The sequence below is a fragment of the Rana temporaria genome, chromosome 12, assembly GCF_905171775.1.
Source record: "Rana temporaria chromosome 12, aRanTem1.1, whole genome shotgun sequence".
Classification (NCBI taxonomy): domain Eukaryota; kingdom Metazoa; phylum Chordata; class Amphibia; order Anura; family Ranidae; genus Rana; species Rana temporaria.
The window spans coordinates 106,410,747-106,436,388 of NC_053500.1; the positions used below are offsets into that span (position 1 = coordinate 106,410,747).

Below are 25,642 nucleotides of genomic sequence, written 5' to 3' on the forward strand. Positions count from 1 at the left end.
TTCACACCGAGCTGCGGGAATAAAGCATCGGAAGTGGTAAAATTTCTCTCCTGCATGTCAGTCCCGATTTCGGCCGCAATTTCAGAGACATCTGTGCAGCTTTCAATGAAAATTGCAGCCCAAAAATAAACATAAACATATATTGCAAAAAGTAGTACAGAAACTATTTTTTTTAAATCGATGCAGCTCCACAGATGCAGCCATTGACGGCAATTGCCGCAGATTTGACATGTCAAAACGCTCCAGTGTGAACCAGGGCTAAAAGAAATCGCGACAACATGGAACACTTCTGTGTAGTTAAAGTACACATAACCCTAAATCAATAAAATCTTACAAAGCTTACATGTTAAAGTGGTTCTATAGGTAAAGGGTTTTTACCCCAATGCATCCTCTGCATTAAAGTGGTAGTCAAGTGTGATTTATACCTACAGGAAAGCCTAGAATATGAATGAATATCTCCTAAACGTGCACCGTTTAGGAGATATTTACCCTGGATGCGCCACTGAAGGGTTTCCTTCTAAGGCAAGAATTTCATATTGTGCTAGTATGCAATGCATACTAGCACATTATGCAATTGTCTTTTAAAAAGGGGGAGTTCCGCTCCTCTTGAACAGTTGCCACTTTTGAGCAGCGGGGGTAGCATGTACCAGTTTGACAGGTACCCACATCCGTTCCAATCGCCACGGCGGTCTGAAACAGAAGTTCACCTCCCCCTGCAGTCTTCTAGGACACTGACCGGTCCCAAAAGACTGCCTCCACCATTCACGACTCGCATGCACAGTGTGTACCCGGTTGCAAAGCCATAAGCGGTTACAGCTGAGTGCCCATAATGAAGATGCCGGGGACCGAAGACCACGGGTGACACTGACTGGTGTAAGCACACCGCAGGATCGTGGGACACGCAAGTGCCTGTTTTTTTTTTTTTAAGTCAGCAGCTACAGTTTTTGTAGCTGCCAACTTTTCCACACAGGTGACTGGAACTCCACTTTAAAGGGGTTGTAAAGGTTTGTTTTTTAGTTTCTAAATATGTTCCTTTAAGCTAGTGCATTGTTGGTTCACTTATCTTTTCCTTCAATTTCCCTTCTAAATGTTTTTTTCCTTTGTTTTCTTTGTCTGAAATTCTCACTTCCTGTTCCTGCTCAATAATCTGTTCTGGCTGACTAACTAATGATGGGGGCAAGCTTACTGAGGAGGAACAGGAAGTAAGAAATTCAGACAAAGAAAAAAAACACTCAGAAGGGAAATCGAAGGAAAAGGTAAGTGAACCAACAATGCACTAGCTTAAAAAGGAACTTATTTAGAAAATAAAAAAACAACCCTTTACAACCCCTTCAAGGTGAAAAACCTGTGTCCAATCTCTCCACCCCCAAATATTTACCTGAGCCCCATCTTGTTCCAACGCTATGTATCCTGAAATCATAGCACTCTGCCTCAGTACTCCTCCCACTGCTAGCATCATGGTGGCTGAGGACTCTGAAGAGAAGTTATACAAATGCCTTGATCGGTGTGTTGTAATATGTTGGCTGATTTATGTGGGATATCATATGATTATATATATGTATAAGTCCAAAATTGACCAGGCCAGATTTCAGTTGACATTTGGTACCTGTTAATATAATTGCACATATATCAAAAGAGGCTTGTTGATGTCAATATGCAAAGATCCACGATAAGTCTAGTTTACACATCAAACCTGTACTCAGGCCACATTTGGTATCTGTAATCTAATTGCACATATCAAAAGGGGTTAGTGGCCAAACAAGATTTTCTACACATATCAAAGGGAACAGATAATGACTCTGATGTGCTCAGGCCACCTTTGGTATCTGTAATCTAATTGCACATATCAGAGGAGACTTGTTATTATGCAAGAATGCAAATTAGGGCATGTCTCCCGCTGGGCTCATTATCTGTCACTCTGAAATACAGGATGTAGATCAAAGACGGACAATCAAATTGCTCAGCCATTCAGTGGATAGGCAATATAATTCTGGAGGTCAGTCATGAATATGAAGGCACAGGTCTAGAATTAGAATCTAGGAAAAGATGGGACTCTAAATCTACTTTTCGTTGTCATATTTACTCTGTGGATTTGTATCATCTGTGGACGTTGTTCTGTATTGGAAGTCAAATAAATTGCACTCTCTGGAGAACTTGGGTGTTGCTGCTGGAACATAACTTACATCATCATACTAATACCTAAATATCAATTATCTACTGGACACTATATGTTAAATCACTACACGGTGGATGTCAGTCCAGCTAAGAGGGCGTTCCTCCTTTATATGCAGACTGCTCTAGGTAATACTCAAAATGTTAAGCCTCTGTGATTCATAGAAATGATATCCAATGATTGAAAGGGGCAGGCCAGGGATAGTAAGGTTAGGAAGGAAAGAACTAGATGGTACTGAAGATCCTCCAGCCAGGAAATCAGGCATTTTCTGACTTTATTCATCTTTCAGTACACATGGTGAGCAGCTCACAGTGTGCAGTGAAATCAGACCAAACTAATGCCCCGTACACACGATTCGAAAATAAATAAAAATAAATCGGACGACAGATCGCCCGTTTTACCAAAGTTACGAAAATTCTTGTACGACAGAATAAAAAGTGATGTCATGGGTAGTATTTGCACTGTACCGATTAAAGCCAAAATCATACGATCTTGTTATCGTACGAGAAAAAAAAATTGTGTTTGTCATCAGCTCTCAAACGATCGTGTCGAAAGTGGCATTTTTCGTCCGATCGTGATAGGACCAATAGCAATACTTTATACTTCTGTCCTTCAAAAAGAAGTATGGGATTTTTTTTATCCCATATTAATACTTACCTAGGTGGTAATCTGTCCCCTCGCCATCCTCTTCACTGAGAACCGAACCACCGAACATCGCCGATGGCCGAGTTCTCTCACCTCTCAGAGTGGAGAGCTGCTGCCTGTCCTCTCACCTCTCAGAGTGGAGAGCTGCTGCCTGTCAACCATTAACATGCTCCAAAGCACCCACCCCACCCCCATATTGAGGGGGCATGTTGCCTGGTATGGACAAAGAGGGGGGGAATCCCCAATTGTCACCATTGGAAGATTTTCCCTCTATTGCCGTTCTAGTGACAATTCAAAATTATAGATTTTTTCACCTGGGTGACAACAGCAATTAATACAAACGAGAGTGTGAATCACCCCAACGGGGGCCACAGGTGACAACAAAAACCTGACATGTTCTAATCCCTCTCTACACTATCCAACAGTAGCCAGTATGGACAAGAATTTACAGATTATTAACAACCAGTAAACCTTTACCAACCTCTGTAGCTGCAGGTACCATGGAGATCGTTCATCTCCACACCAATTAATATTCAGGATAAAGGTTGTCTCCATTGTGTAGGTCATCAAAAACTAAAAAATATATGGGCAAACCTTTTACATTTAATTCTGTGACCCAGAGTCAGCTGATGACGAGCAAAATTGGGCGCATAGAGCCAGCTGCCTGCTAACTTCACCTTTCAGGGCATGGCTAAGAGCTGGAGCCAGCTTCGCCCACCTCTTTGAGAGTCTGGTGCTCCAGTGACTAACAGTCACTGCTGTCCATTTCCAGCGGATTAAGAGCTGACTGATTAACAGTCATATGATCGCTCAGCTCTTAGTCTTAGACCCAGTGTAGTTGCAGTGTCACATGGAAGCTGCAGCATGCTGGTGAGTATGTATAAACTACAGCAACATAATCACTGATACATTTTCTTAAAATGGTCTTGAAAATGAAAATTGAAATGCAGTCTATTTGATGCCTATACAGTGCGATATTGCACTTAAATTTGTATTTGTCTCTTTCCAATTGAATTTATTAGTTTGTTACCTTTTAAATATGTACCACAATCTTTGTATAACTCAGATTGTTCTCCTTTATTTTTATTCACAAAAAATAAACAAAATTTGACAAGGAAAATTGAAATGAAAAATTATTAAGACATCTTTACAAATAATTAGGTGCCATACAACGAATAAGAGATCGATTTAATTTTTTTTTTATAAATCTTTAGGCCTCATGCCCATGGGCGCTTTTACAGCTTAAAAACGCCTATCCATGTTATGCTATGGTCTTAAGCCCACACAGACGCAAGGACCTGTAAGTGGCATAGGTGTGGGGTTCCCCCCAGGACGATACCAGACCCTTCAGTCTGGTGTGTATTTTAAGGGGACCCCCCACGCCAGAAAAATAGTCCAAAACCAGACCCTAGTACGCAGCCTGGCAGGTTAGAAAAGGGGGGGGGGGACGAGAGATGGCACCCCTCCTGGACTATACCAGCACACAAGTCATGATCCGACTTCTATTCAAATTAAATGGAGGCAGAGAAACGCTGCTACAGCTAATTTTTTATAACGCACGTGGGCATAAGGCCTAAATTGGTTTTTTTTTTTTTTTTTTTTTAAAGGTCAGCAGCTACTTGTAGATGTAGATGTAGATACTGTAGATGCTGACTTTTAATAAGGACACTTACCTGTCCTAGGTACCCGTGATGATGGTCCCCCGGTGGCGATCGCTTGGTCCTGGCGCCCCAATCCTGTCTAAGGGAAACAGGCAGTGAAGCCTTCACTGCCCGTTTCCTACTGCGCATGCATGACTCGCACATCACTTTGTGAAAGGGCGGCTGCCTCCTGGGATACACACAGTTCCCAGAAGGCAGTGCGCACCCCATTCAAAAAAAAGACACCGCGAAGGAGGACGAGGAAGAAGACGACCGGTGAAGGAAGAGGCAGAAGAGCTACTTCTGCATAGCAACCCTTTCTGGTGATTTTTCTTTCAATTATTTTTTCAATTTTTGGTAAAAAAAAAATAAAAACCTGGGTGGAACTCCACTTTAATTTCTGCATCATCCATGACTCCTAAAATGTAAACAGTCCTCTAAATTCCAATTAAATTAACTAAGCATCTGTTAGTAAACTAGGCAGAAACATTCAAAAGAAGTACACACACACACACACACACACACACACACACACACAGGGCTGAGAATGACCGCTACGGAACGACTGTCTTTTGCAATAAGCTGTGACTCCATTTCCTGAGACATTACCACAGTCCCTGTTAGTGTTTTACCACAAATACCAACACCCACAAGCCCTTCCCCCCCATACACAACATACAAAATTCACATTCAATGAAGAAAAAATAAAATAAAAAAATTAAAAACACGAACAGCAACAGTGATGATCTAAAAGACCAGTAAATCTAATAACGCACAGAACATAAGTACTGGGGCATCAGAATTGGAGAAGTATACGCAAAACACACATACTCACTCCATGCAGCAGCATCTGTCCAATGCTGCAGCTGTCCCATGTTGCCTCTAAAACAGAGAACTGAGCGATCATAACTTTTGATCGCTCAGTTGATGGGATGCTCTGAGTGGGGAGCAGTGACTGACAGTCACTCGGCTTTGCTAATTACATCGCTCAAAGGAGTGTCAGGCAGTGGGAGGGGGTGGGCATGACTGGCTGTGGCTTAAAGCCATGCACTGAAAAGCGAGCTATCAGGCAATGGTGTATATCCCAACAATATTGTTGGTATTCTTCCAGAACCTGGTGAGGCTCTACCCACTTCCAAAATGGCCACCACTGCACGCGTGCGGTGACATTTCCAGTCTGTCAACGATGTACATTATATCCTGCACATGGGTAATGGGGGGGGGGTCCAATAGAGAGCAGTATTTTAGGTGGACACATGCATGCTAACTTTAGTTGACACTCAGTGTGTTCTTTATGTTTTTAGTTCGCCTTCAGAGATTTCCTGCTGTGTATAACACAAAAGAGGGCATCCCAAGAGAGGCATGGTTGTCTGCATCTTCCCTGGTACTGGAGTGTTGCAGCCAGCCCTGCTCTTGGATGGACCCATTTAAATATATATATATATATATATATATAACGGGTCCTCTCTGTGGTCCAATGTATCCAATTATCCCCCCCCCCCCTTTCACTTTAGAAATATTTAGAAAAATTGACAGTTACAAAAATACTATGCGGAAATTTAAACAAAAAACGAGAGAAGTTTTCCTCCACAGATAATGAACTTTAAACAATGATGGAGGCATCAAAATCTATTGATCCATACAAATTGAATCGTTGGGTACCAGTAATCAGTTATCAGAGAGAGGGTAAAAAACTGCGCTAGAAAAAAAGAAATGAATAAAAAATAAATAGATGAACCAGTCCAAAAAAACAGCAATCAATGTGAGATATAGCACAAACAAACGTATGGGAGAAGAGTTGCGCTAAATAGTCAAAATAAAAATAAATGATATGAATAGTCCCAAAGTTATGCACGATTGGACAGAAAATGCAATATGTCATACAATGTTCTGGAATTTGGGTCAAAGCCTTATTAAAGACATGCTTACCAGATAGTAAGCCACTAGAGCAAGTGGCTATAACACAGCCCAGGCCTTGTGGGATAACACTAAGGGCTCTTTCACACGTCCGTTCCGTTCGTCCGTTTTTTGGACGTCCGTTAACGGACCGCAATGCTTCCCTATGGGCTAGCGTCCGTTAGCGGATGAGCATCCGCTAACGTCCGTTAGCATCCGTCTGCGTTCAGTTCCGTTTTTTTGGACGGAAGAAAACCCTATTTTTCTTCCGTCTAAAAAATGGAACGGACGAAAAACGGACGTTAACGGATGATCCGTTTATCATCCGTTCCGCTAACATCCGTTTTTCTATGTAAAAAGCCCCAAAAAAAAATAAAAAAACGGATGCAAAAACGGATGCAAAAACGGATCAACTGATGAAAAAAAAACTGATCTGAAAAACTGAACGGACGTGTGAAAGAGCCCTAACTCTCCAGTGTGTGGTTAAGGGCTCTTTCACACGGAGCGGACCGTTTCCGGGTCCGCTCCGTGTGTCTCCGTCGGCTCAGCGGGGGTCCCCGCTCAGCTGTCGGCGGATAGGGCGGTCCCCGCACACAGTGCAGGGACCGCCCTGTCTCTGCTCCGCTCTGCCCTATGGGGAACCTGATGCAGACGGACCGTCTGTCCGTCTGCATCAGTTCCGCTCCGCCGAACGGAAGAAAAAATAGGATTTTTTGTACTCACCGTAAAATCCTTTTCTCTGACGTCCATGGACGGACACAGCTCCCTAAGTCTTGACAAGTGGGTTATGTTCCCTGTTTACAGGAGAGGACTAGGCAGAAACATGTTAAATACATGTTAAATTAACAGAGTTGAACAGCCCCGCCCAGGGGGCGGTCCCTCCAGACATAACCCTCCTCACTGCAGCATGCAGCCTCAGTTCGTAACAAGCAGTACAAACCTAAAAAGGAGGGGTGGGAGCTGTGTCCGTCCATGGACGTCAGAGAAAAGGATTTTACGGTGAGTACAAAAAATCCTATTTTCTCTTATCGTCCATGGACAGACACAGCTCCTTAAGTCTTGACAAGTGGGACGTCCCCAAGCAGTGTCAAAACGAGGGGTGGGAAATATATCAGTAAAACCAATTTTAACTTCACCCCAAAACAAGCAGAGCTCCTCAAACGGAGGAGATGCAACTTCAAACGGCCGCCTGCAAACGCTAGCGGGCGAACGCATCATAAGATGCACTCACAGCAACCAGGACATTTTGAAAAACAAAAACGTGAACGGACGACCAAGTCGCCGCCCTGCACACCTGTGACACCGACGTATGAAGTCGGAAAAAACCCCGGAAGCACCAGGTGCCCTGGTCGAAAGTGCCGCGACCGGAAAAAGGGGGGCCTGCCCCCTAAGAGCATAGGCCTGTATGACGGTCTGTCAGATCCACCTAGACAGGGTGGTCGACGAGACCGCCAGGCCCTTTGTGGGCCAGACACTGACACAAAAGAGGGTCAGATCTCCAAAACGGAGCCGTAGCAGGTAGATACACCTGCAAAGCGCGTACCACGCCTGAAGTATGAAAAGCAACCTCCGCAGGATGCGCAGGCCGAGGACAAAAAGGACGGACGGAACAATGCCCCTATTCAGGCGAAAGTCCGAGACCACCTTCGGAAGAAGGGAAGGTCGCGGGCGCACCACCACCTAATCCTTATGGAGGATCAGAGACCCCTCTAAGGGAAGAAAAGGGCCACCTTTCGAGATAGTGTTAAGAGAAAATCTCTCTGAAGTTTCCAAAGGGAAAGCTCCTGAGGAACCAGGAGCACCAGAGTCAAAACTCATTGTGGAAGAGATGGGCCAAGAGGGGAGCACAAAGAGGTACCCACAAGGGCCACTGAAAGAACACAGCCAAGGCTGAACTCTGCTCCCAAACGGTGCTTAAAAGTAATTTGAGATCCACACCAAGCTGTAAAAAACAGCAGGACCCTGGCCATCGAATACGTCCGTGGACGTCACTTCATCTCTTCGCACCAAGAGATGTAGGTCTGCCAGGTGTGACTGTAGATTCTCCTGGAAGAAGACTACCATGCCCTCAACATGGTTGAGATGACCGAGTCAGACAGACCCCGGTCTCTTAAAGTCTGGCTACCAATAGCCATATTGAGTAAGTTAGTGACTGTACAACAGAAGGAAGTATGGAACCTCGAGACAGAAGGACCTCTCGCCCTGGCGACGGCCAGGGTACCTCCGTTATGAAGCGCCCGAAAACGGCGTACCAAGGACGCCAATGTCAATCTGGAGTGATTAGGAACATCGGGATCCCCTCAGCTTCCACTCTATGGAGCACCTGAGGAAGCAACACAAATGGAGGAACGGTATAAGGCCGCTGATACAGCCCCCCACAGGGTCACCAGCGCAACTTACGCGTCAGTACCAGAGCACTAGACCTGGTCACTACTTCGACACCCTTGTGGTGGAGACGAGCGGCCAGGAGATCCACGAGTGGAAAAAAAAAACAAGGCGAGCCCGAGCCGTGTAACGACACAGATCTTCCTGGGCTAGAACCCAGAGGCAACTGCCTGCAGGGCAGGCAGTCTACCGCTGAGGCATAATCTCGCCTGCCCTGTGAGACTCACTTCCTGCAAGGGAACAGAAAACCAGTCACCCTGGTCCAGCATCAGGTGACTCCAGTAGTCCGCCTGCTGGCATACCCATGGTAGACCGAAGCCACGGTCGTGGCGTTGTTGTCTAGTACCTTGCAACCGCCTCGAACACGAGGAGAATCAAAGCCTGATCATGGGACAAAGAACGGTAGACAGGGTCCACAGCACCCAGGCGGCCTCCCACCTAGGTACTAACCAGGCCCGACCCTGGGTAGCCACCAAGATCAGAAGAGAGCAGGCACATTCAGGAAGTTGTGGCCGTAGGTCCATGCAAATCCAGCGACTCTGGGCCGACTGGACCCCCCCCCCCCAGGGGTCCCCACAATCCGTGAGGCCTGCATCCGTCGTAAACAACGACCACTGGAAGGAAGGAACAACTTCCCGGGCCGAAGATCCAGGGATCTCCGTCCCAACTCAGAAGACTCCGACTAAGTGGCGCACCTGAATCTGCCGATTACAGAGACAAGAAATTTCTTACCACCTGGACAGTATTTCCTGGAAAGCCCAAGTGTGGAACTGGGCATACAGTACCGCCTCGAAGAAGGCTACCCACAGGTCCCGGACCAGCATGCACCCGGAGAGAAGACCGATAGCGTGATGCCAATACCCTCACTGCAGACTGAAGAGTCTGCAATTTCTCCAGGGGAAGAAGGACCTTCGCTCCCTTGGAGTCAGACTCAGGACCGGCTCCAAATGTTTAGCACCCACCCGAGACTTCGGGGGTCTGAATGGCTATAAACAGCTCCATTAGGTCTGAGACAGAAGCTGCCCTCAGAAGAAGGTCGTTCAAGAAGCCCACGAGGCAAAACCTCACTGTCCCAACAAAGTTAGGATAATTGCGAGCTCCTAGGTGAAAACCCTCAGTGCCAACGCCAGATCAAGAGGGAGGGCCACAGACTGACAGAAGCCCTCCCCCATCATGGAGCACAGAAAATTCTGTGACATATGCAAAACGGGACATGCATGTATGCGTCCCTGCGGGACTTACAAGTCCCACACTGTTCTCAGGCAGACCAACAAAGGCGAGGAATAAACAAAAAAAGAACTCCAAGGCCGAGAAGCGGTATTCTGAGCATCCCAATGGCAATCCCATTGACTGGGAAGCACTGGCTACAACAGACACAGCTTCTATGGTGACACAACTTGGATGTGTTTGAGCCTATAGGACACCTGCCTTAGACCGGCCGGACGTGGATAGGCGTAAACCCTATCTAGGACTCTGAAGAGACCACCTCGCAGACCCATCAGTCAGAGAGCAGGGAGATTCACTGAATTGTGAACCTGTAAGCCGCCCCCCCACCTAGAGCAGGGAGGGAAGACGACTGCATAGGGCGTTTACACACCCAGGGACAATTTAGTCCCCCAGCTGAGCCCTTGTCGGCCCCCGTAATAATACATACACAAAGTTTGTATGTATATTATGGAAGTGTATGCACACATGTCTTTGGAGGGTGGGAGGAAACCGGAGTACCCGGAGGAAACCCACGCAGACACAGAGAGCGACAAAGTAAGCTCCAGCTAGATTGGTGTCAGTGTCCGGAATTCGGACCGATGACTCTTGCTGACAAGTAATGACATTAACCACTACACCACCGCGTACCATCTCTGAAACAGAAGCCCTGGATAACAAGGGCGCAGCATTCAAAGAAGCATCACAGACCTATATGAGGCCCTGGACCAACGGGTCCGCTAGCCTAATATCCTTGGTACAGAGACGGTGCTCTTCCACTGTCTGGTGCAAAATGCTCACTCAGAAATCGACTGAGACTCCAGAGTAGTAGCCACAATAGGCCGCAAGACGGACCCCAGCATGGTAAACATGACAAGGGCCAGTACCTCGGATCTTCTAACAGCCAGATCCATACAAGCGGGGACTCCCGTAATAGGGAGAGTGGTCAGCTATACATGACACCCGGAGGATCCCCTGAAAGGGCTCTCCTCAAAAGGGCACTGAACCGCCAGGCGGTGAGGGACTACACCTCAGCGGCTTTTCTCATTCCGCATCTTAGAAATGATCAAAGAAGGGCAAGAAGGAGAGAACCTACACAGAGCGGTCTGATTTGTGATCCAAAAAAAGACCGAGCCCTCGGCGGAAACACAGCTGCACTATACAGCTTAAGAGAGTCCCTTACAGCATTGAGAAGCGCACCCATAAATGCCTTATCCTGCTCTTTTTTTTTTTTTTTTACTACCCAGGTACCTGGTCCATGGCTTCATAGCAGAAAAACAAAAGTACCCCCCTGAGGGTGGGACTTTAAAAGGTGACACACAAAAAAAAAAAAAAAGTGTCATATAGACCATAGAAAAAAGATAAAAAACACATATGGTCACAAATTCAATAATACGGAGCATTCCCCAGGGGGTAACGGAGGGAGGGGGCACTCTTTTAACCCCCGCCCATCCGCATTCCGCCCCCAGCCTGGCCCAAAAGTGTCCAGGGCTAACAAAGAAGTCTCTGTGGAGATCCCAGGTGCTAACACCTGCCGCTGAGCATGTAGGGGAAGGACCAGATACTGACTCCAAATATAAAAGACATTTACATGTGTATGTAATACCTGTCTTAACATAAAAACTGACGCTCCCAGGGCCCTATACAGGGCATCTTACCCACTCGCTGCGCTGACCCGGGGAGTTAACAACTTATCCCAATATAAGTCTGTTAGCATAGCCAGGGGACTCACCTCAGGAGGAGACTGCCCAGCGCTGCTGACCGCTCTCATCACACAGCGTGTGGAGAGGAAAGAAACCATGAAGGAACTGCGGCGTCTGCAGGGACCTGTGTGCGCCGTAGATACAGCACTAGGGGTCAGGACTGCACAAAGATGGCCGCCCGCTGCACATGGCGCGGCTACGACAAAATGGCCGCCAATGGGAGTTTTCAATGTAATTGAAAACCTCCCAAAAAATGGCGCCAGCGTCGGCCAAACGGCGGCAAAACGCCACATTTTAAACAGGGAAAGCCTCCTAGAGCCTTTACAGTGAAAACCCCCACAGGAAAAACCCAGTATCAGACAGTAAAAGGTGCCAGATAACACAGCCCTCTCAGGAAAGCCCCCCCCCCCCGGACAGCGTGCCTTAGCAATGCAGCAAGGGAAAGGAGCAGGGAAGGGAGGAGTGCTCCTCCACTGTCAGGGCACCTCCGAACCCCAGGAATGCCCAGCCGTACCAACCCACCGAAGTAGGAGGGACTGTACTTACCCGTCCAAAAGAGGACTCGCTGACGCATTCCTGACAGACATACAACCGCAATGGAGGTAGCTGTCGGCCCGGTCCACTGTGAGTGAGGCAACACCACAGCCCAGTCATATGTGGACCTCGGAGCAAAGCTCACGGCCACCTCAGGAGTCATGAGGTACGGCGTGGCAGACCAAGCCTCTTTGCATAGGTGTGTCCACGCTTGCTGGTCGGACTGAGTAGACTACAAGGATCTATAATATCCAGCCTGTCACTCAGCCGACAGTTGAAAGAAGATTCTTCAAGAAAAAGTGAAAATAAAATAAAATAAAATAAGATAGAATAAAATAAAATGTCTCCTCAGGGCGCTGGGCCCAAAGGGAGCCATATGTCCTTCTCCTTTGCTAGGCAGAACGAAACTGAGGCTGCATACTGCAGTGAGGAGGGTTATGTCTGGAGGGACCGCCCCCTGGGCGGGGCTGTTCAACTGTTAATTTAACATGTATTTAACCATTTAACATGTTTCTGCCTAGTCCTCTCCTGTAAACAGGGAACATAACCCACTTGTCAAGACTTAAGGAGCTGTGTCTGTCCATGGACGATAAGAGAAATAGGGTTTCTTCCGTTCGGAAAAGCGGATCCCGACTGACACGGACGCTAGCGGATGCTCCATCCGCTAACAGACGCGTTCCCATAGGGATTCATTACAAGTCCGTTAACGGACTTGTAATGAGCGGACGAACGGTCCGCTAGTGTGAAAGGACCCTAAAGGTCTCCAGGTGGATTTGAAATCGGCTCTGCAACTGATTGGTATATTTTTTTTCTTCTTTTTGGTTAATTGGTTTTAGTACAATATTGCCAAAGTCAATGATTAAAAATTATAACCATTAAACTAATAGTATGAGAAATAAAAAAACTGCATCAATTGGCACCCAGTGAATAGATCACACACAAGTGTACCACCACCGCTTGAAGAGCCTCCTTACCAAACAGGGAAGTAAAGCCACAAGTATCCTGAACAAATGACAATCAAAAGACACCCAATAAATAATCTGCAATGTGCACCACCACCGTGTAAGATGTCTTCCTTACCAGATAGCTGATAAAGAAGGCAGAAAAATACTGATAATAATTCTCCAATTGAAGCAAGACTGGGGACCGCAGGATGGATGGATGCAGGGAAAACTTCGGCTATGAACCGTGTGCTCCGTAGATATCGTGGGAATAAATAATTTTCAACCAAAAGAAAAATAATGGACTATAGTGTAATACCATCGATACTGGTTTAATCAAGTAAAAAGGGTAACACTAGATATCTACTGAGCATACTGTTCAAAGCCTAAACTATATATAACACTTATATGTGACATATGGTATCCAACAGTGAATAATAAACAAATGAATATATATTACCAAATAAATGAACAATCAATAATAAATGTTCAAAAAAAGTCCAAAGTGAATAAAGTGATGATAATCCCTATATTCTGGAACGTGAAGTGAGAAAAACCGCCACCATCCAATATAGAAGAGGCTTACCGAAGGTAGTGAACCCAAAAGAACGTATGTTCAGAAGGGTCAACTGAGCATGGTATGAACCACTGGAAGAACTGGATCCTCAGCCGCAGTTCCCAAAGAAACAATACCCACACCAATCAACGTGAACAAGAGGGTGCTTCGATGATAAGTAGCTTCCAGGTGGAGACCCAATGGGATGTAGATTGAAGAAAAAAGAAAAAGGGCGCATAGCATAATACTGTATATAAATGAAATTTAATGTAGGTAGGAACACTTACATTAAAGTGGTTGTAAACCCACTATTTTGACTTTTACCTACAGGTAAGCCTATAACAAGGCTTACCTGTAGGTAAGGAGAATATAAACCTGCACGGTTTAGGAGATATTCCCCTCGCAATGCGGGCGGCGCATGCACAGGGGGGAATCCACGGCGAAAAGACCGGCATCCACCGGACCCTGACGATTTTAAATCTCCCGCGCGCGGGAGTGAAGTCATCGCCGCTCCAGCCAATCACAACGCTGGAGCGGCTATACCCGGAAGACACGCCGGAGCAAGATGACATCCTGCTCGGCGTGGACCAGGTAAGTGGTGGTCACCTCGTTCCGAGGTAAGTATTTCATAATCTGCTAGTATACGGTGCATACTAGCCGATTATGCCTTTTGCCTTGCAGGTTTAAAAAAAAAAAAAAAAAAAAAAAGTTTATGCGGTTTACAACCGCTTTAAGAAGGATAAAAACAGCGCTTGTAGGTAAAAACGGCAGCAGTGGAGTCTCCCGCTGATGTTTTTACCTACAAGCGCCGTTTTTATCCTTCTTAAAGTAAGTGTTCCTACATACATTAAATTTCATTTATATATAGTATTATGCCATGCGCCCTTTTTCTTTTTTCTTCAATCTACATCCCATTGGCTCCAATTCCCGGCCCTCATTGGTTCTCCACCTGAAAGCTACTTACCATCGAAGCACCCTCTCGTTCACGTTGATTGGTGTGGGTATCGTTTCTTTGGGAACTGCAGCTTTCATCCATAGGCTGGTGACAGCTAAACTCTGAGTATTCAGTACTCATAGTACAAAGTTGTTGTAATATGCTTTTATTGTTTAGTTTTGTTATGTTTATTATTTATTCTTGTAAAGCCAGTTACATTTATGACCCTGAGGAAGAGTGATGCTCAAAACACACCAAGCAGCCTTTACATCAAGACTGTTACACATTAAACTATGAAAGTTGCCTATGGGGCTCTGTTCTCCTATGATCTAAACCCATAATATATGTTTTGAGTAGGGCTGTTACTGATTAAAATATTCATGTTCGATTAATCTATTTTTTTTTTTTTTATCGATTAGTCAACCAATTTCATACATTTTTCGGATCACCACCATATATAGTCCCCCACTGTAATATCCACAGACATCTCCCCCACTGTAATATCCACAGACATCTCCCCCACTGTAATATCCACAGACATCTCCCCCACTGTAATATGGTCCACATCTCCCCCACTGTATAGGAAGATTAGTGCTTGCTTAGTCTTACCAGAGAAGCCAGCCGAACATGAGCAGTTGAGGCTGGGTGATGACATCAGCACGCCGCTCTAGGCTCACCTAGGCCGCAGCCGGGTGAACCAAGATGGCCGCCGCTCCGGGAGCTAGGCTGAAGCCGCTGCCTTTCCTATGGCCGAGGCAGCAGCGGAGCTCCGCAGATCATGTGGTGTGCCGATCCGCATATGGTGACTCGTTCGGATCACGGATCATTTACGATCCGTTGCACCACTAGTACCGATCAAAAGAATTTTGATCGATCAAATAACGATTAATCAAGGAATTAATCTTTAATTTCCACAGCCCTAGTTTTGAGCCATGATTTTATGTTCTGGAGTAAAGATGCAATGGTTTTTAATATACAAATGTTGGCGTTTGAATTATATCTGGTGCTGTGAAAGTCCCATAGACCCATCGCATAAATTTTTTGCATAGCGGAATTTGTGGACACCTGACCATCAAACCTAACTATGCTGTCAAGGGTATTTAGACATCCTTCAAATTCTGGTTGCTTCCAGTGAATATATTGGTAGCACCCCTCTACTATAGGTAGGTGTTAATGTAGGATTTTTGTGAGGTAAATTTAGGCAGGCCTATGCTTCAGGCTAGGCCTGCTTGTTTTGATCTGGGGACAGGGAGTGGTTAGTGTAGCAGGGGGTTAAGCATGTCCTAGGGAGCGATTCTGACTGTGGGGGGGGGGGGGGGGGCTTTGCTACCAGTGACACGACACGACAGTGATCACTGCAATATTTTGTGTCACACTGCATTTGCGCAGCGGTCTTTCAAACTAAATTTTTTGGGGAAAAAAATACACTTTAATGATAATATATTTATAATAATATATTTATAATAAAATAATATTAATAATAAGCAATATAAAATAAAAAAAACGTAAAGTTAGCCAATTTTTTTGTAGAATGTGAAAGCGGATGTTATGCCACAAGAATCGTGATCTTTATTCCAAGCAAAAAAAAAATTGTTATTCTCATTTTAGCCATCTCACGTATTTCAGAGATTTTACAGGCATATTATTGGTGTTTTAGAGTTTTTTTTGCACCTGAATCAAAATGTCTGGAGTTTGCGTCCTGGGCTTGATAAGGGGGAGGAAAAAGATTCTTCAGGCATGAAAAGGCGCCAATCGCACATTGACAGTCATTCCCACTGGTGTCTATGGAATCAAAAATGCCAGAATATGCTATAAAAAAAAAAAAAAAATAAAAAAAAAAAAAAAAAACTCTTGTACTTTTTACAGTGTACAGCATAGAGTGACTGGGCATACAAATGTGAACAGGCACAATTAGAAAGGATAGAATTCTGCATAGTCAGATGTAGTAAGGGAAAGCAGAAAAAACGCTCAAGTGTGAAATGGGACTGAAGACTTTTCTTGGACTGAATCCCAGCATCAAATATCAACAAGTGCATCAAATATATATTTCTGAGAAGATCCACCCATGAATTCTTTATACATAGTTGATGACATCCCTCTCACCACATCGTTCACACATTCCTGGCAAACCAATTTAGAAAACAAAACAAGAAATCCTTTTTCTATAGATAGCACATTTCCTAGAGCCCGAAAGGATTTGGACTGGTAAAGCCTTGAGTCCAGCTAAGCTATTTTACAGTTAAAGCGATAAGCAGTGGTTTTGCACACAGCAGCCTGGATCCTCCTCTTCTCAGGTCCCCCCGCAGGCACTCCTGGCACTTCCCTTCTGCAGAATGACCTGAGAATAAGCGGGTTGCAATGGGGGCACTGGAGCAGGTTCGCTCTCGAGCCACTGCCCTGGGTATCTATTCACACACAGACCTGCTGCTCGGCCCCACTATTATTGCTCTTCATTAGCTCACCAATGAGGAGGGAATGTCCCGGAGCCGAGGCTCTTGTGCACATCGATGGATCGCGAGGGGGGGGGGGGGGGTGGATTATCGCTGCATAGAAGGTTTTTTACCTTTATACACAGAATGCATGAAGTTAAAGAGCCTTTAGAACCACTTTAATACTAATAAACCAACAGGTTCAACCCAACATTAAAAAAGGATAAAAAAGTAAAAATGAACTGTGACCCAGGACATCACTTCTGAATTTTTATTCCGTCTTACGAGAATTTGTGACTTTAGTAAACTCTTCAGTTTAGATCTGAGATTAGCATGCCAAAAAAAAAAAAAAGTGTAAGGGCTTTAGGTTACATTTACACTACTGCATTATAAAAAAAAAAAAGAACAAAAAAAAAAAAAAAAAACAGTTTCATTTAAGGCAGTAAGACACCATCCCACTCTGCTCTGCACATGCTCAGTTGCTCGCAACTATTGGCAGTGTGCCCAAAATCAAACAGGCACTAGAGGCCAATCAGCTGGCAGCTTTAAGATTTACTGTTGCTGAAGGGGGAAGAAAACAGGAATGACACAGACTGTGCTAAGAAGACACAGATTAGAGAGGGAGAAAAGAAAAACGGGGGAGGTGACAGGACCAACTCTGCTGCTACAGAGACACAAAGGGCATGATAGTAGCTTGACAATAAGGCCCCTTTCACACTGAGGAGTTTTTCAGGCAGTACAGCGATAAAAATAGCACTGCTATACCGCCTGAGGGCTTTCACACTGAGGCGATGCGCTGGCAGGAGAGAAAAAAATCTCCTGCAAGCAGCATCTTTGGAGCGGTATGTATACCGCTCCTTCCCATTTAAAACAATGGGAAACCGCGGTAATACCGCCCGCAATGCGCCTTTGCAGAGGCGCATTGCGGGCGGCATTAAACCCTTTATCGGCCGCTAGCAGGGGTTAATACCGCACCGCTAGCGGCCGAATCCCGCGGCAATTCCGACGGTATCCAGCAGATGAACATGGCCCATACAGATTCCCCAGAAACAAGACACAGCTCTGTTCTCTGGTTCAACGAATAGATTTTAATGGGAAACTCAGGCTTCTTATATACACCAAAAAGCATGCTGCAGTAATCAAAGGGACAATGACACACTCCACCCACAACATCATGGGTACTAACAAGCCTCCAATACACATCTTGGGTAGACTTTCTGGCACCGGGTCTGACACAATCCACATGAGCTAATTAGCCACAGCTGACAAGTCAGACATCATGACTCCGGCTCTTCTCACCCGATATACAATACATATTTATCATCAATAGAAATTCACACAATACAGTGTTAATTAGCATCACACAATGAAAAGGTCTACATGACAGTAGCAGACTTAATTACCACCTTAACAGTCTGTGTTCCCACATGAATGAATCACTCTATTGACCAGTTGGGGTTAGAATCAACAACCTGTAATATTTCAAGATATCCTGCAATACATTGTGAATTATCATTACTGTCCCATCTCATGTAATCCGAAATATCATTTCTAAGTCACCCTATGCCCCTAGTGGACATTAGATGACCCTAGATACAAGAGTCATTGGTGAAGCTGAAACAGGAGTACCCCACACCCTTCAAGAGCCTCTGGGTCCTACGGGTGCAGGACTTTCGAATGCTCAGGTAAGTAAACGGGGGGGGGGGGCTGGGGGGCCTGTAAGCATCGGATGTTTTTTCACCTTGATGCATTACAACCCCTTTAACCTCTTTTGGTAGAATAATTTGCCCCTTCCGACTAACTTTCTCACTCCTTGGTTATATCCCGCCTTGACTACTGCAACTCCCTCTTCACTGGCCTACTTCTACACATGCCTTCCCTCCTTTAGTCTATTATGAATGCTGCTACTAGACTTATACACCTTCGTAACCAATCCACGACTGCTGCCCCTCTCTGCCAATCCCTTTACTGGATTCCACTAACCTTTTCTGTAACCTCTCCCATCCTCTGGAACTCCCCACGCAAGTATGTACAGTCAGCTCCTACCCTGTCCACCTTTAGGCAACCCTTGCCAGGGTTGTCCCGATACCACTTTAAGACCGAGTACAAGTACAGATACTTGCCCTGTGAACAACCCCCCCCCCCCCCCCCCCCCCCCCCCCCCCCAAGTACTCACCGATACCGATTACCAATACTTTTTTTTAATGTCATGTTACAGTTTGACTAATGGGCACTGATAGGTACAGATGGCACTTATGGGCAGGCACCGAAATGCAGCACTGATTGGCAATTGCATAATAAATTACATTATGATGAGAGGAAGGATTTTGCAATGCTATATGGCATATAGCATTGCAAAATCCTTCCTTGCCTCTCATCATTCATGTCATTTAAAGTGGTTGTAAACCCCTTTACGACCACTTTATGCACAGGTAAGCCTATATTAAGGCTTACCTGTAGCTACCCAGGATATCTCCTAAACCTGCACGGTAGGGTTGTCCCGATACCGATACTAGTATCGGTATCGGGACCGATTCCGAGTATTTGCGGGAGTACTCGTACAAATACCCCCGATACCCAAATAGAATACTTCACCCCCCACCCCACCCCCGCCGCCGCATCCCCGCTGCCGCCGACTGTGTAATACGCGGCGGGAACATTACAGCTTTGAATAGCTGTAATGATTCGCATCGCGCATAGACACTCCCCCTTGCTCGGGTTAACTGTCCAATCCCGAGCAAGGGGGAGTGTCTATACGCAGCGCGAATCATTACAGCTTTAGCTGTTATGTTCCCGCGCGTATTACCAGTCGGCGCTCGGCGGCAGCGGGATACAGGTAAGGGGGACATCGCTGGATATGGGGGGGACAATGTCTGCATATGGGGGAGACGATAGCTGCATGGGGGGACAATGTCTGCATATGGGGGAGACGATAGCTGCATGGGGGGACAATGTCTGCATATGGGGGAGACGATAGCTGCATGGGGGGACAATGTCTGCATATGGGGGACAATGGCTGGATATGGGGGGGAGATGATAGCTGCATGGGGGGACAATGTCTGGATATGGGGGGGAGATGATAGCTGCATGGGGGGACAATGTCTGCATATGGGGGAGACAATGGCTGGATATGGGGGAGGACAATGGCTGGATATGGGGGAGACAATGGCTGGATATGGGGGAGACAATGGCTGGATATGGGGGAGACAATGGCTGGATATGGGGGAGACAATGGCTGGATATGGGGGAGACAATGGCTGGATATGGGGGGGGGGGACAATGGCTGGATATGGGAGACAATGGCTGTATATGGGGGGGGACAATGGCTGGATATGGGAGACAATGGCTGGATATGGGAGACAATGGCTGGATATGGGAGACAATGGCTGGATATGGGAGACAATGGCTGGATATGGGAGACAATGGCTGGATATGGGAGACAATGGCTGGATATGGGAGACAATGGCTGGATATGGGAGACAATGGCTGGATATGGGAGACAATGGCTGGATATGGGAGACAATGGCTGGATATGGGAGACAATGGCTGGATATGGGAGACAATGGCTGGATATGGGAGACAATGGCTGGATATGGGAGACAATGGCTGGATATGGGAGACAATGGCTGGATATGGGAGACAATGGCTGGATATGGGAGACAATGGCCGGATATGGGAGACAATGGCTGTATATGGGGGACAATGGCTGTATATGGGGGACAATGGCTGTATATGGGGGACAATGGCTGCATATGGGGGAGACAATGGCTGCATATGGGGGAGACAATGGCTGCATATGGGGGAGACAATGGCTGCATATGGGGGAGACAATGGCTGCATATGGGGGAGACAATGGCTGCATATGGGGGAGACAATGGCTGCATATGGGGGAGACAATGGCTGCATATGGGGGAGACAATGGCTGCATATGGGGGAGACAATGGCTGTATATGGGGGAGACAATGGCTGCATATGGGGGAGACAATGGCTGCATATGGGGGAGACAATGGCTGCATATGGGGGAGACAATGGCTGCATATGGGGGAGACAATGGCTGCATATGGGGGGACATGGCTGCATATATGTGAGGGGACAATGGCTGTATATGGGGGGGGACAATGGCTGGATATGGGGGAGACAATGGCTGCATTTGGGGACACATTTAAAAAAAAGTATCGGTATTCGGTATCGGCGACTACTTGAAAAACAGTATCGGTACTCGTACTCAGTCCTAAAAAAAGTGGTATCGGGACAACCCTACTGCACGGTTTAGGAGATATCCCCTCTCCCCTGCATGCTGCGACACCCATATTGGTACACCTTGCACTAGGCTGCAGTAAGCCAGCAGCAGACATTTTGTTACACCCAGTTCAAACTAAATGGGCCGGGTGGAACAAGATGTCTGCTGCTGGCTTACTGCAGCTGAGTGCAGGGTGTACCAAGATGGGCATCGTGATGTTTACCCTCCGACCGAGACACGGAAAGTCACTTCCTTTACCAAATGTGACGGCTCCGGTCACCATTTTGGATGGAATATGCAGCGGCGCCCTGCACCACTGCCAGCTTACCTACCCCTAGTTACACTGCTGCCAGACCGATCTTCACTCTGCTCTCTCTGCCTGCCAAATTCCAGTTCCAGATATCGGATAGGGCTTTGGGAGCATTTGTGTGAGTACAAGTACTCGCACAAATGCTCGATAACGGTCCCGATACTGATACTAGTATCGGTATAGGGACAACCCTATTGAAAACTAATTTATTCAGGGAAGCCTACCCCACCTTCAAAAACTGTACTTAAAGGAGCACTAAAGGAAAACATTTTTTTTTGCTGAAATAACTGTTTACAGGGTATAGAGACATAAAAGTTAACTGATTCCTTTTAAAAATGATTAAAAATTGATTAAATTCAATCATATAATGTGCCTGTAGTTTCACTTTCGTTTTTAAACTGGTTTCATGTTTATGTGAAGTAAAGAGACCCACAGAACAAAAACAAACAAATCCAGGGCAGTGTTTTGTTTTTAAAATGAATCTGATTGGTTCTGAGAAGTTTTAGACACACAGCTTGAACCACAGTGAAAAGCTGCCATAAGATTTTTCATAAGGAGCCAGACAAGCAGGAAGTGTGGAGATCACAGCAGAATTACAGCAACTTCAAAGCAAAAACAAACAATGAGGACATGAAACCAGTACTGCAGTAAGGTAAAGGAAGCTATTTAGCTATAAAAAAAAAAAATTCCTTTAGTGATCCTTTAAGTCACCTCCATCAGATCATCCCCTGCAGCTATTGCACCTCCCCTCCCTTTAGATTATAAGCTCCACAAGCAGGGCCCTTCTATCTTGACCTGTTTTGCAACTGTATGGTCCCCCTTTAGACCCCTTTCAGATGGGCACCTCCGCCTAACGGAATCCGCTTGCACAGCAGGGGATCTCTCCGCTGATCCGCGCTGAGCAGGAAGAGGACAGGTCAGTCCGCTCACTTCGCAGAGCGGAGACGGACAAAATCCCGCTCTCCTCTATAGGGAAATCGGAGTGAAAACAGATCATATGCGATTGGATCCACCAGACGGATGGGAAATAGGACCACCATCCATCTGGATTTTGCTGACAGGATCCGATCGGATGTCAGCGGACAGGTCACCGCTGACATCCGCCACTTCAAAGAAGGGACTGGAGGGTCCGACCAGGTCCGTCTGAAAAACACAGTCGGACCTGATCGGACAGTCTGTGTGAAAGGGCCCTTATATTGAAAACTGTTGACACTATATAAATCCTGATTATTATTATTAATGAATAATGTAGTGGTTTTCAAACTATGATCTTTGGACCTTTTAAAGGGGGTTGTAGGCATGTGCTGGGTAGTCCACAGGCAGGTGGACAGTTGGGTGTCAGAGGGTGGTGGAAGTTCTCAAATCCCAACCTGTGATGTAATCCTTAAGCAACAGGTGAGGAAGCTAGTTAGAGACCCCCTACCAGGTACTGATGCAGACCGCTGGGAGTCTTGTCAAGCAGCTACCGTTAAAAATATACTCCGAAAGGCAAGTCATTAAAAAAAACAGAGTGGAACACAAGTGAGGTTAATTGGTGTACAAAATCAGTTGATGAGATCCCCTAGTGTGGATGTTTTATAAGGTATGGTGGGGTGGAGGGGGTTTGTATTTAGCTGTGATAGTTAAACTAGAACCAGAGGCGTTGCTAGGGGGGTGCGGTCCGCACCGGGTGACACCTGCTAGAGGGGTGACACCATCCCGTTTTTTTTTTTTTTGCTGACATGCCCAGCCTGCCCTGTGCAATCCCAGCCTGCCCTGTACCACCCCAGCCTGCCCTGTGCCACCCCAGCCTGCCCTGTGCCACCCCAGCCTGCCCTGTGCCACCCAAAACTTTCCCATGCCACCCCAACTTGCCCTGTGCCACCCTAACTTGACCTACAACACCCCAACCTTCCCTATGCAACCCTAACTTGCCCTATACCACCCCAAACTACCCTATATCACCCCAACATGCCCTATACCACCTTAACCTGTCCTATACCACCCCACTACACCAACCTGCCACTATACCACTCTATACTACCCTAACCTGCCACTATACTGCCCTATACTATCATTTACAGGGGCTGGTTTGGGGTGCGCCCCGTGCCCGTGCGCTGCCTGCTTGGTGCTGGGCAGCCTAGACAGAGGGGGGGGGGGGTGACACCATGTTTTACCGCACCGGGTGACACCAACCCTAGTGACGCCACTGACTAGAACTGGTTAATAATATTTGCTCACAATGCAGTCCAGCTACAGTTAGCTCATAGCAATGTGCATTTTATAATGTCTCCCCACCACTATATATGTCACTGTGGCCCCGGAGCAGTCCATGGCTGAGGGCCACTGATTATATGAAAAGCACGAGGCCCAAGCAAACAGCATCATGCTACAGATTTCATCAGAAAAGGCAGAAACCTTCTTGCATACCATGCATTTTCTAGGTTGAGCGCTCTGCAATTTTCCGGATATAAAACTGGTGGAGATAGACAGGTTGGAAGGAATGCGATTACCTGCAGGTCAGCTGGGTCTTTTTATGGCCGGGCTCATCCAATTCGTGGCCCCGAGGTGTCTTGTAGAGTGGGCATTGGCTCTTTTTTTTTTAAAAACCTGCACCAGATGTTAAGGCGAGGTCCAGCGGCCCAGATGTTAAGGCGAGGTCCAGCGGCCCACGGGCTAGAGAGAGATAAAACATCTGTTAGCTGCGGAAGAAAATAGAACACTAATAAAAGTGTACGGCTTTAAATGATAGTCATATATAAGTAGTAAAGAAACATGAAATGGTTTAAAAGCATGGACTAATATATTGCAGTTATACTGAAGGTCAGTAGGGGGAAGGGACTTCATCACACATACATGGAATACCAGGACACAGGCTGCCCCTCCCTAGAGAGGAAAAAAAAAAAAATCACACAGACAAGACAAAAAAAAAATAGCAACAGCATATAGAAAGTTCAGGCAAGTACTAGAGAAGTGGAGGGCAGGAACAAAAAGTACCATGTATTATATCATATCCATACAGACAGCATATACATAGGTAGACAGTGAAGAGTTATAAACACCTACAAAGAGTTTATTAAAGCTGAACTCTGAGCACAAAAACCTTTGATCATTGTTAGCCCACAAAGGATTCATTGTGTTTGTACCAAAATTTGAAAACCCAGTTACTACCTTGTAAAACGTAGCAATGACACATAGCCTGTGCAGACAGAAAAGCTGTGGGAGGGACCCAGATGACCCAATCACAACAGACTGCCTGCAGAAAAGGACAGAAGGGGGTGGAGACAAGACCAGTCACCATGCAGAAGGAGAGCGAGCAGTAGTGACCGGTCTTTATTACCGGAAGCTCCGGCACAAAGCTTCACACTGTATTACCGCACAGAGCAGGAAGAAACAAACAATGCACTCCAAGATTTAAAGAGGTAGTAAGTAAACCTTTACAATCCACTTTTTACTGCAGGTAGGCCTATAATAAGGCGACTTACCTGGAGCTACCCTGGATATCCCCTAAACCTGCATGATTTAGGAGATATCCCCTGTATCTGCCAACGTCATCGGCACATGCGTACTGAAGCATTGGCATGTGCCATTGTTTCAACTAGTGTGCCTTTACTGGGGGCTACTGTGAGCATGCGTGGAAGTGACGTCATCGCAGCTCTGGCCAATCACAGCGTCCGAGCCTGCGATACCCAGGAAGTAACTCTGGGAGCGATGTTGCCGGCCGGAGCTGTATACTGGGACCGCTGTGGGGGCTTCGATCTAAGGCAGTGGTCTCCAAACTGCGGCCATTTACTTGTAATCTACGTGGAGTCTTCGAGTATGAAATGCGATAACCCTAATCACCCAAGGCCTGAGGTGTGCCTTGGCCTAGCTGGTCGGTATGCCTGAAAAGAGGGCATACCCTGAATGTAAGAATAAGAAAAATACAATGAGTAGGAGTATGCATGAAACCTGGGGAAACGGGTGGATGGGGAACCCAGAAAATGACAGCAACCCAGCCCTGATAGGGGAGGAGGCTTAAGTAGCCCTCTCAGACTCCTCCCACAAACACAGGCTGGCCCCTTACACTTGCTG

At 46.3% G+C, this 25,642-nt stretch overlaps 1 protein-coding gene across 1 annotated transcript in view; it reads right to left on the minus strand.

Moving 5' to 3' along the window:
* RHBDF2 (rhomboid 5 homolog 2) overlaps positions 1-25,642 on the minus strand; it is a 183,415-nt gene that overhangs the window by 111,761 nt on the left and 46,012 nt on the right. Inside the window, exon 2 of the mRNA XM_040330100.1 lies at positions 24,082-24,244. The gene's annotated coding sequence lies outside the window, so the exon portion shown is untranslated. The remainder of the gene's footprint in view (positions 1-24,081; positions 24,245-25,642) is intronic.